Below are 12,746 nucleotides of genomic sequence, written 5' to 3' on the forward strand. Positions count from 1 at the left end.
TCTAACGTCCTCACCTGTGCAATATGAGCGTGACGAGCTCCGGCCCTCTATTTGAGTGCACGGCCTCATAACGTTTGGCGGCTCTGACGATGGGGATGATGCTGTGTTACTCACAGCTTCAGGTGAGTGGTCCATGGAAGATGTTGCCGCCCCTTCCCCCAGCGAGGGTGAATAACGTGCACATGCCACAAACAAGGAGCTTTTTTGCATCCTCGCAAGGGCAGTTGAAGAGCTCAGTCTTGAGTGGTCCCCTCCAGAAGAGCCAAAAAAGTCTCGCCTGGATGAATGGGTTTTGAAAACTAGATGTCTTCAACAGACCGTGGTCCGGAGTAGCACACCATTCTTCCCTGAGGTCCAGGTGGAGCTCAAAAAGACCTGCCGTGTGCCCTACTCTTCATCAGGTTGGAGGTGCTGCAGTCCTCACTAAAGTGGACCACACAGAGGATAAAGGCTACTCAAAGCTTCCCTCGTTGGAACAGGCAGTCGTAGCTTACCTCTGCCATAATACTGCCATGGGATGGAAATCCCACCCTGCCCACCCCTCCAAGCCATGTCTAATGATGTCCACACTGGCTGGAAGAGCTTATACAGCATGGGCCAATCTGGTTCAGCACTCCACAGCATGTGGGTTTTCCAGGTTTATCAAGCTAAGCTCCTCAAACAAAAGAATGAGCAAGGCCCCAATCCAGAGCTGTTCATGAGCTCCGCACCACAACAGATTTGGCGCTGTGAGCCATGAAAGCTACCTCTCAGGCCATCGGTAAAGCGATGAGCAACCTGGTGGATTTGGACCGGCATATTTGGCTAACTCTCACAGAGATGCGTGATGCAGAGAAAGCCGCCCTCCTCGAGACCCCGGTGTTGCCTGACGGTCTCTTTGTCAACACTGTGGAAGACTCTCATTGCATGCAACACATGTCCCGTGTCGTCTGAATTTCGGAGCGGATCTGTTGTCACGCCAAGGAGCATTACCAGGGTAACTTCATCCTCAGACAGTGATGAAGATTTGGGAAATATTCCCAAAGACGACCTATTCGCCTCCGCAGGGAATGCCCACTGTCCCTTTTGGTACTCCATGTACCATGGCCTGTTGGGTGAAACGCAAGTATGCATTTCCCGGTGCGCCTCCTTCATTCTGTCATCAGCAAAGTCCGAGTGGACATGGAAACAGTTCTGTTAATTGCGCTGAAATGGCCCAATCAGTCCTGTTTTCCAGAGATGATAGAAATATTAGACGGCCCTCCATGAGAAATACCGCTGAGGAGAGAACTTCTCTCTCAAGCACAAGGCACGATTTGGCATCCCCAGCCAGAGCTGTGGATGTGTGGCCCCTGAATGGAGCACATCGGACAAGCCAGAGTTGGCTCAGTTGTTGATGAACACTATTCTACAGGCTAGAGCACCGTTCGCAAGACGCCTCTATGCACTTAAATGGCCCGTGTTTGCAAATTGGTGCTCTTCACGTGGTAAAGACCTGGTGAACTATCCCATAGCTGAGATTTTGACATTCATTCTAGAGCGGCTGGATGCTGCTCTTACCCCGTCAACGCTCAAGGTTTATGTAGAGACTATTTCAGCATGCTACACCCTGGAGGCTGGCTCTTCAATAGGCAAACATACTGTAATCTAATCATAAAGTTCCTTAGGGGAGCGAGGTGTTTGAACATCCCTCGCCCAGCTATGGTGCTGACTTGGGACTTAAATCTAGTGCTGAGGGCACTCACAAACTCCCCGTTTGAGCCATTGGAATCTGTTAAATTGTGGGTGCTTTCCTTAAAAACTGCACTCCTATTGGCTTTGGCCTCATTTAAACATGTGGGTGACATGCAGGCACTGTCGACTGACAGCTTATGCCTGGAGTTTGGTCCAGATCTGCCAAAAGCCACCATTAAACATAGAAAAGGCTACGTGCCTAAGGTTTTATTAATGCACATCAGAGCATAGGTGGTTCGTTTGCAAGCCTTTTTCCCCCACCTTTTAATTCAGATGAAGAGCAATATATGCATATGTTATGCCTGGTGAGAGCACTGCATACATATGTCGAGCGCACCCGTCAGATTAGGCTGTCTGGATCATTGATGCGATCGCCCTTGCTTAAGAATCACAGGGCACGAATTGCCCAATTGTTGTCAAAGTGCATTCAACCAGAGGCATGGCCTTGTCATGGGCGTGGACAAACAGTGTGTCCTTACAGGACATATGTTTGGCAGCAGGAAGGTCCTCACAAAACATGTTTGCAAGATTTTATAACCTGGACATAGCGTCCATCTCCTCACAAGTATTCTCTGTATAGAGAGCTTCTAACATTCAAGCGGGTGAGCCCAATTCCTTATTATGGGTGGGCTACCGACTGTAATCAACACAGCCACCTAATTATATGCTGTTGAACTGCCCCTTTAAAAGTCATAAGCATTCCCATAATAAATAAAGCCTACTTTTCCAACCATGCTGTGAGAGGGTTAATAAACCATACTGTGTATATCTATATGGTTCATATAAATCTCAGACTACATTAATTTCCATCTGGCGTCCGCCACGTGGGACTATTCATATACACTTTAATATGACTTATAAGTCATCTGCCTGTGACTCCTTATGAATATATCTATTTAGTGTTATAACTCTGGGAGTGTGATGTCACGTAGTGCGTCGTGATGGGATATTATTCCCCATAGTGTTTACAGCAATGTCGAGTGAACTGAATCAAAAGGGAACGTCTACGGTTACACATGTAACCTCGGTTCCCTGAAATGAAGGGAACGAGACATTGCAAAAGCTGGCCGCACTACTACTTAAGAGTTTCATAATACAAGTGACTCACTCTTGTCCCTCAGTCAGAAAATTCTGAAGTAATTGTGACTGAGTGCCCGCTTATATAGGCCAACTGCGCACCTGAAGGGGTGGGGCTCAGACACCATTGCCAATCAGAGGATTGCCGTGATTGTATAAAGGTTTCAGCAAGGTCGTGAAGAAGGACACTCCCCACAGTGCTCACAGCAATGTCTCTTTCCCTTCATCTCAGGGAACCGAGGTTACATGTGTAACTGTTTTTTCTGTGGAAGTGCACTTGTACAGTCTGTTTCTTGTTAAACATTTTGTGCGGAGGTGCATTTGTGGCATTTCATTTATATTACACTGCAAAAAGTAATTTTCTTCATCAGTATTTTTGTCTTGTGCTCCAGTAAAAACATTGACTTGAGAAGCAAAATCGCATAAGATACTAAGACTTGTTTTCAGAGAATACATTTTGAATTAAATGAATATTCCAGGTTACAATATTTGTGTCATAATGTTGATTACTATGAATATTAATTTTGACTTGTCCCTCGTTTTTTTTATTTTATTTTTTTTATGGAAAAATCTGGGTTATAGTGAAGTGAATGGGGCCAATCCATAAAATACTCACTGTTTCAAAAGTATAGCCACAAGACGTAAACAATTAGCGTGTTAACATGATTTTAGTATGATAAAATCGCTTACTAACATTTTCTGTGTAAAGTTATATGCAATTTTAAAACTTCATTGACATGACGACTGTAACCCCTAAAATGACTGTAAAAATGATGATTTAAACAACTTTACAGCTCAAATAATACACACGTTTTAACAGAAGAATTTATGTTAATGCTTTTATGACATTATAAGCTTCACAACTGCCTTTAAACCCTCCAAAAATTTGCCCCATTCACCTCCATTGTAAGTACCTCACTGTAACCTCTTGCAAAATCGATATTTTGAAAAGTCAAAATGAATTTTTGTGGTAATGAACATTATCCCACAAATACTGTCGATTAAGCTGTATTGAACCCAGAACACAAAATGTTGTTTTAAGCATAAATCTAACAACATTTTGGTGAGATTCATGCTTAACATAATTTGCCAATAAGGTAAGAAACAAACTTTTCAAAGTAAATGAATCTGTTTCAAAGACGTTTAGGTATTTTTCACTAAATAAACATGAAAAAATACAGAAAAGTATTAAGCAAATAATTGTTTGCAGTGCAGAGGAAAGAATATGAATTACTGTCATTAACCAGGTACATGAATTTAAATCGGTTTCCCGTTTGGCCATACAATTTTAGTACCTATCTAAATCAGAAAGAGGCAGAGATCCAAACATGCAGGCTAAGCTGGACACATTCATTCCTGTGCTGCGGCTCACTGGAGCATCAGGCAAAAATAGCACACACACACACAGCAATAGCAGCCGAAGAACCACAAGAAGCTATCTCCTTAAATGGTCAAAGCTCCCAGAAGTCACAGAGAGGCTGGTGCAGAGGAAAAAAAGTTAGGGAGAGGAAAATAGAGAATGCTGAAGATTGTGGATCTTTGACAAAACATATCAACAGCAAAAATACAAAGAGAGCTTTGATGGAAGTAGTGGGCTGTTGATAGAGAGAGCATCTTTCATCCTTGTTGGCCAATCAGGTAGAGTTTGAGCAGATTTTCTTCTTTGCATGGATTGATATGTTCTCATGAGACCAAGAACTTGCAGCAGAGTCAAGTACTTTAAGGGATTTACACGAGGGTGACATATTGTTTTGTGTATGAATCCGAGTATGAAATTTGTTGACTTTTCGAAATCATGCACTTTGAAACTCACAGGAATTTATTCTGGTCAGGAATAAATCAGAGTTAGATGTTGATGTCAAGCTGTTTTCTCACAGACTGTTGTGATAATGAAAGTAGCCTTTAGTAGTCCATGCTTTTCTGTGATTTTCTGCAAAGTATAAAAATAACTAGTTACCTTGAGCTAGTTGACCTTTATAGCAGGTGTGATTTTACTGATTCTCACTTGATGCTCTCCTGTTCCTCAAATGCTCCCATGAATTCCTGCTATGGTTGCCTCCAAAGTATTTAGCCACACTTAAAAATGTATGAATGTCAAAGCATTAGATAGCAAATATTAAACTATGTGGCATTTATTTTAAAGAAAGATAGCCCCAGCACACTTTTCAGGCAAAACATTTCACAAAAAGAAGTTTGTTAGGTTTTAAATGCTAATCAATATACTATTCAAAATTTAGACAAAACAGGATTTGTATACGTTTTGTATGTCAAATGTTAGTGTAACATATCCATATTTAATGTGATGAACTACACCTGTAGTTATTCTGTAAGGACACCTGTGTGAACTTGAGGGGAACTTGCATCTACAAAAAAAACTTTGAGACCAGTTGGTTGGAAGTAATTGCAAAAAATGGCTCAGAAAAGGTTAGTTCTGAGAAAGATGTAGCATCGTTTGTTTGCAGATGCCACTCGGTTTGATATTTTGTTATCTAATGCAGTGACATTCATACTTTTTAAAGTGTGGTTTAAGGATTCAAATACTTTTTTGGGTTGTGGCATCTTTTACAGTAAATATATAACAACCACTTCCTTGGTGTGTCACACAACCTAACCTAAATCTGGCACAATGTATCTGACTTACATAACAAATAAAGGAAGGTTGGGGGGGTCAGGAGGTCCGAGCATTCACTTTCTCATGAAGCCGCTTCAGAGGTTTTGCCATGAGGTAACACTGTGAAATCACTGGAGACCCAGAGGGACCTGGCACCAATCTGACATTCCGTCCTCTCCAAATTTATATAGACTTGAGCTCTTCTTTGTAATGGCAGCCAAAGGCCCCCTAAAAATAGCTCTGGTCAATGAGATGACCATCCACATTGACCAGAAAGAGAGCAAGAAAGAGGGGGAGTATCAAAAGAGAAAACTCACAAACATAGACTCATTGCCAGCATGAAATTATCAGGGTGATTGGATTGCACTGCAATATTCATCCATGTGTCATGCTCAGCGGGGGGACGTGCTGCAGAACTCCTGCTGTCTGGCCTCCCTGCTGCTGAAATCAAATCATCTGCAGAGCATCTCATGAACATTATGTGACTTTGGTGACAATTTTGTAAAAGGATTATTACGTGGCTCCTTACACTTGTCGCGACAGTTCTGAGGTGAAATGTCCAAAAAGTGGTAATAAAATCGAGTAGCATTTTCTCCCAAACAGTTGAGGTTTTCAGGCTAATGGTTTAGTTTAAATTAACAAAACATACCTCCCTACCCTAAACCTCAAACCTAAACGTAATTGATAGTGCATAAAAAGCAAATGTGAGATGAAAAATACAATTGCTGAAATTGAGTAAAATTTTTTGCTGCTTCTACGACACTTTCGACTCGCATGTCGACTTGCATGCTCTTCAGGAATCGGATCTCGGTCCTTTACATCGCAAGTGTAACATTCTATCAGTTGAGCTACTGATCGCACTTGAACAAGCTTGTAAATTTAGTTAATTGAATGCAAATGTTAAAATGCCTCACCTTACAAGTCATGCAATATAGTAAATGTGTTTTGATGTCGTAACCTCCTGAGGCCTGAGTGTTTGCTGTGTGCATTTTCCATTTCCCTTTTTGATTTCTAACTAGTAGCACCTAATAAAAATGTAAATAATAATAATAAAAAGAATAATTCTAAAGCAAATAGTTTTCCTAAAAATTGATGGCAACATACGTATGTGTACAGCAGAACTAAGTTGTGAAATTTTAAATAATACTAAGCTATAAAAAGTCATATTATGTTTCCAGGAGTGTTGGTTATTCATGTTTTTGAGACGTTACAGACATTAAATCAGAAATTAGCATAATAAATTCTGATTCAAAGTAATTGCCAGCATCATCCAATCACTGCCAACCATGTTAAAATAAAATTATACATTATAAATTCTGAATCTATGTACTGATTACTATTTGTCCCATGTCTGCCAAACATGCTGAGTGGTCCAAACATCATCTGCAGCCTGAAACTGAACTGAACTGAGTGAATGCTCTATGCTCCATAGAGAGCTAGAGGATGCTCCCTTGCTCCCTATTTAGTGAATGAATTAACCTCCAGTGTGCTGTATGTCTGCACTGGTCTCAGAACAGTTCCAAATGCACCTTATTTACATCCTAACTCCATATAAAGCCTCTGAAAGCAACATTTTACATCTTTTGGATGAGCCCATTGATTCTCAATGTGATAATGCACAGTAAATAAAGGAAAAAATGTGCTGAAGTACACATTAGTGTACATTGTGTTTAGCAGCGTGGTGTTTCACGATAACTCGCTCAAATTTAAAAATGGCATATCAGATGAAACATCAGACACTTTTGACTCAAATTTCAATGTAAATGTTCAATGTTTACAATGTAAAAACTTGATTAGGTTTCTAACCAGATGTAGTTTTGTTGGCATTTCTACCAAAGACAAACTCTGCTGTGATCAGCTTCATGTTGTTTGGTCACATGACTCAGTGCGTCGAAGGTTTAACTGTTTACTCACAGCCCATAGTCTTCTATACTGAGATCAGTCGGTTTGAATGAATTTAAATTATGCGTTGTGTATAGCGATGCCAAAATACAACATCCGCCCATGTGTATCCACCTATAGGTAGCACAAAAATAGGATAGCGCTGTGTGAGGAAAAGTGCGAAAATTAAGTGTTTATGAGCTGATAATCTGCCCATTTGCTTGTGATTTATGTGAGGAAATAAAAGTCCTTGTTGTTTTAGCCTTCTAGTGTTCACTTCAACAGGAAACGTAAAACGGGCCACATAGAAATCGTTTGGCAAAAATGTACGTATAGTAACGTGATTCTATGAGACCAGGTAGCATCTGCAGGAAAAAAAGATCACAAATGAAATCTCTTTACTATATCGCAATTGTTTCTTCTACACAGTAATGAGGAGGAATGGGAGAGCAGTTGGAGACTTTTGCTGAAGTCATTTTTCTTAGATTAGAGAACAAGACCCCCGTCATTTCAAATGTTTCATCTCTAGATTTTTAGGAGAGATCTCAACAATGTCTCAAGCTGTGCTCAAATTTGCTAATATACCAAAGTCTGCAATCAAAAGTCAGCGATTTCAATATAAACATTTCTCATCAAATTCGTCCAAGACCAAATTATCTGAGCTGTGCTATCAACATCGATGTTATAGCTCTACAGTCTTACTGTATGTACAACATTTGTCTCATTTGCTTCTAGATTTATTTCTTCTCAGGAATTTTAGTGAGAAACGTCTGAGACAATGTTGATGCTTAAATGACATATCAGAGAACTCCATAAGACATATGTAAGATTAGTGTATTTTACACAAGATAAAAATCTAATGAACAGGAGACTTTAACCTCATGCTGTCTAGGTGAAACAATTAAGATATTAAAGAGACCTCATTTGTGATTTTTCTTTTCTTCTGCTGCACCATTGGCCTTGTTTTTACAACATTGATGGGCAATGGAACTCAATTCATGTTAGCACTTCCCATGCATTCTCATTCTGTCTTTTAACAGACTATGCTACCAATCCCATAACTTAAAAAGAAACTAATGTCTGGGTGTTTTTATAACCTTGTCTCTAGTGAAAGCCTCAGTATGTTTCATCACAAAACATGACTCAAACAATCCAATGAAATTCATGCAAATATAGAGCTGTTACATGATGCACGAGATTTGACAAGTCTTGTGTAGAAGGTCGAGGAGATTGTTTTGATACTGTGTCTTTATCATCATTATCTCTTCCGCTCAGCACATAGGAACTCTTTCAGTCAAAGGGAAATCCTTTCGATATCAGCACTTTTAAATGTCAGAGATTATTTGAATGACCTGTTTTGATGAGATTTCAAACCTATACTCACACAGAAGACATATTCGTCTTTCCAGGGCTTTATCTACTCTTAAAATCATCGTTAAAGATGTGTGTGTTGTGTATTTTTCTTTAAGGTCAGCAAAAACTCGATGATTAACCCTTCTTAGGTCCAGATTCTGGTTCACCATCTGCCCTTCAGACAAATCGTGCTGAGAGTGTGGGCTCTGAGCTTGTACCTGCAGGTAATATCTAAATTATATCTGTAAATAGTGTTCTCATCTTAAATCCATTTAAAGAAATATTACAAGTTAAATACAACTCAACATAAAATGAAAGCTGACCCTATTTACTTTCATAACCCTCATTCCTGGTCTCATTGTGCATGATTTATCAATGCATGTTATTTCAAAGATTTTTTTTTAATCTTTGACATTTTTTATAAAAAAAAATAGATACAACTTTCTCTGAAATGCCTTTCCTTTTCGACTGATGTCACATAGGCTGCGTGAGGGTTAATAAATTGCCAAATAGATATTTGTTTGGAATTGTTTTACTTACTGTTGTAAGTCATGCAGTCTTCCTAAAATCTTGCAAATTGTTAACACAGTGATGTAATACTGGTTAATGTATGGCAAAGGTAATGGCAGTTCTATCAGGAAGACTCGCAGATGAGTAAAGTTTTAGATTACATTTATTTGATGAATATGAAACAGGAATGTAATGTCTCTCTTTGGCGAAAGCCCCGTCTGGCGGTCCGAAGAAGTTGTACTCTGAACCATCAGATCCTGCCGGCGATAGGAGGCAGGGGTGAGGAGCCTACCCCCGTGCACGACGGGACTCAACTGGTGGTGGTGAGGTGGTGGAGGTTGCCGTGTTAGCACACTGAAACAGCAATGTGATAGATTGTGAGCAGACTTATAAAGCGGTGGCTTACATGTGATTGGCTAGGAGCTACCTAGCTAATGGTGCGATGATGTACAGCTGCTAGTCTTCCCACTAGAACTACACTGCGCTTACATTTATAGCAAATGATTATAGATTTGAAAAAAAGTGTTACCATTGGAATGAAAACTAAGAGTCAGTGTTGTTTTGAGAGGGGCAAACTCGCATTCAGGTTTGGGTCCATTGTGGTATTATTCAGTTTATCCATTATAACATGTAAGCATGAGACTAGTGGAATAGAATTGCTTATCAACTTTGTCTTTTAACTCATGTCATGACAACTTTTACTGTTCAAAAGACAAACATTTTTAGCTGATGAATTCATGTAGCTGTATGTGCTTTAACAAAAATTGGAACTGCGTGTGTCCGCCTCTACATCTAATCGGAAAAGCTGAGTGATAGGCCTGTTGTAAGTTTATTACGTAACCACATTTTTTGTTCTTTTGCACAATTTAAGGAACACGTCAACCTTTTCTGTTGTAATCAACAGCATTGATAGACCCTGAGTTGTATTTAACCCAGAATATTCTTTTAACAAATACTTTCCGTATATCTATTTTTCATCCAAAATAAATAAGCACCTTTTTATGTGAGTTCAGTTGCAATGAGAGAGACATATCTTTTTAACAATATTGGTTCCTCTTCATTAGGCTTTCCAACAGTGGGGCTGATTAGCCATCAGACTCTTGATTGAACTGTATTGAGAGTAAGTCTGCCACCCCTCACAGCCCCATACCGGAACCTTTTCTCGGCCCAGCCTGTGAGCAGTTCACACCACATCACACACATGAGAATGTAGTGGGGTAAGTGTTTACATTCTTTCCCTTCTTACAGGACAAGGCTTGTGTGTGTTTATGTAAAATCTTCACACAAAGACGATCCAGCGTGAGGTGAGACTGTGCAGAAACTCCACAGTTTATATTGTCACCCAGCATGGCCCTTATAAATCAAGTTGACTCAGAAATGGTACATGTAAAAACCCTTTTAATGTGCACTGAAAGTCCCACCTGTCAAATTTGAACAAGGACACATTTTTCTTGGGTAATGCAATAGGAAATGTCTCTTTCCGCTATAACACACACTTGTAATAAATTACTAATTCTAATTGTATTGTTATATGCTGCACATTCATAATTGGTGCTTGCAAAATACCCATAGACTTATATTGAATGAGGGACCCAAGCCATATCTAGGGACTTTAGGGTGGGCTCTTTTGACTTGTCAGTAAGCAATAACCTAGCAACATCCTAGCAACCACTCAGAACACCCTAGCATTGTGGCAGTTACTTTTGCATGTGCAAGTACAACTCACATTTCTTTGGAAAATGTACACACTGGCGCCCATAAGTTTGGAATAATGTACAGATTTTGCTGTTTCGGAAGGAAATTGGTACTTTAATTCACCAAAGTGTCATTCAGCTGATCACAAAGCATAGTCAGGACATTACTGATGTAAAAAAACAGCACCATCACTATTTGAAAAAATTCATTTTTGATCAAATCTAGACAGCAGCCATCACTCCAACACCTTATCCTTGAGTAATCATGCTAAATTGCTAATTTGGTTCTAGAAAATCACTTGCCATTATATCAAACACAGCTGAAAGCTATTTGGTTCATTAAATGAAGCCTAACATTGTCTTTGTGTTTGTTTTTGAGTTGCCATAGTATGCAACAAACTGGCATGTCTTAAGGTCAATATTAGGACAAGAGATTTCTCTAGAAACTCATCAGTCAATCATTGTTTTGAGGAACGAAGGCTATACAATGCTTGAAATTGCCAAAAAGAAAATGAAGATTTCATACAAAGGTGTACACTACAGTCTTCAAAGACAAAGGACAACTGGCTCTAACAAGGACAGAAAGAGATGTGGAAGGATAAGTTATAGATAAGAAAGATAAGAGATGTACAACAAAAAAAGAGGATAAGTACATCAGAGTCTCTAGTTTGAGAAATAGATGCCTCACATGTCCTCAGCTGACAGCTTCATTGAATTCTACCCGCTTAACACCAGTTTCATGTACAACAGTAAAGAGAAGATTCAGGGGTGCAGGCCTTATGGGAAGAATTGCAAAGAAAAAGCCACTTTTGAAACAGAAAACAAAAAGAAAATATTAGAGTGGGCAAAGAAACACAGACATTGGACAACAGATAATTGGAAAGGAGTGTTATGGATCTTAACCCCATTGAGCTTTTGTGGGGTCAGCTAGACTGTAAGGTGTGTGAGAAGTGCCCGACAAGACAGTCACATCTATGGCAAGTGCTACAGGAAGCGTGGGGTGAAATGTCACCTGAGTATCTGGACAAACTGACAGCTAGAATGCCAAGGATCTGCAAAGCTGTCATTGCTGCACATGGAGGATTTTTTGATGAGAACTCTTTGAAGGAGTTTAAGAAGTTCTGAAATGTTTTTTCCAATTGTAATAGTAATTTTTCACGTTATTAATGTCCTGACTATACATTGTGATCAGTTGAATGCCACTTTGGTGAATAAAAGTACCAATTTCTTTCCATAAGAACAAAATCTGTAAATTTTTCCAAAATTTTGGCCGCCAGTGTACATCTATTTGTTTTGTATTGATATGATATGATATGCAGTATTTGTATTATTGTGTTGTATTGTTCTGTTTTATTTTGATATACAGTATGGTAGATTCTCTCAAGTGACGCTTTGTGTAAACTTCCCATTTTTTTCCCTTTAGGTCAGATCTGTCAACAAGCAATGAGAGCTTCTTATCAAAGTCAAATGGCAGTGGGAGCATCTTAGCTGCAAACAAGGAAACTTTTAGGAGCCAAAGTCCAAATAAAGAGGACACCAGGCATCCAGAACCTGAGAAGCAAAACAGTAGAGGACAAACAGAAAGTTCCAACAGAAAGAGCCAAATTAGGAATTTAGAGTATATTGGAAGGACTGAGACCTTGAAACTTTCACATCAGAGAGCAGTTGGGATAACCATGCATCCGATTCATCAGCGGGAAGCCAAGTAGAATCAGAGGATACTGGGAAGTGTCAAGAGTCAGGTTGCAGTGGGAGGAATCAGGAGAAATCTGAGCACAGTGGAAAGAGTCAAACAGGGACAGGGAACAGTGAGACTCCAGAGGAACCAAAAACAAGTGACTAAGATACATCAAAGAGTCCAAGCGTCCAAGCCTCTGATCTCTCCAACACTCCAACAGTGAGTTATA

The 12,746-nt window shown here is 39.7% G+C and overlaps 1 protein-coding gene across 6 annotated transcripts in view; it reads left to right on the plus strand.

Annotated features, from left to right (window-relative positions):
- Nucleotides 1-4,280: 4,280 nt before the first annotated feature.
- The window catches only part of LOC127412660 (inositol 1,4,5-triphosphate receptor associated 1-like), a 44,176-nt gene continuing 35,710 nt past the window's right edge, over nt 4,281-12,746 (plus strand). For 4 of the 6 annotated variants that reach the window (XM_051649244.1, XM_051649235.1, XM_051649209.1 and 1 more), the window contains exons 1-4: nt 4,281-4,428; nt 8,752-8,859; nt 10,210-10,362; nt 12,263-12,736. The gene's annotated coding sequence lies outside the window, so the exon portion shown is untranslated. Of the gene's footprint in view, nt 4,429-8,751; nt 8,860-10,209; nt 10,363-10,393; nt 10,450-12,262; nt 12,737-12,746 lie in introns of all 6 variants that reach the window. The other 2 variants (XM_051649226.1, XM_051649216.1) reach the window with 2 other exon arrangements.

Source organism: Myxocyprinus asiaticus, chromosome 2 (assembly GCF_019703515.2).
Source record: "Myxocyprinus asiaticus isolate MX2 ecotype Aquarium Trade chromosome 2, UBuf_Myxa_2, whole genome shotgun sequence".
Lineage (NCBI taxonomy): Eukaryota > Metazoa > Chordata > Actinopteri > Cypriniformes > Catostomidae > Myxocyprinus > Myxocyprinus asiaticus.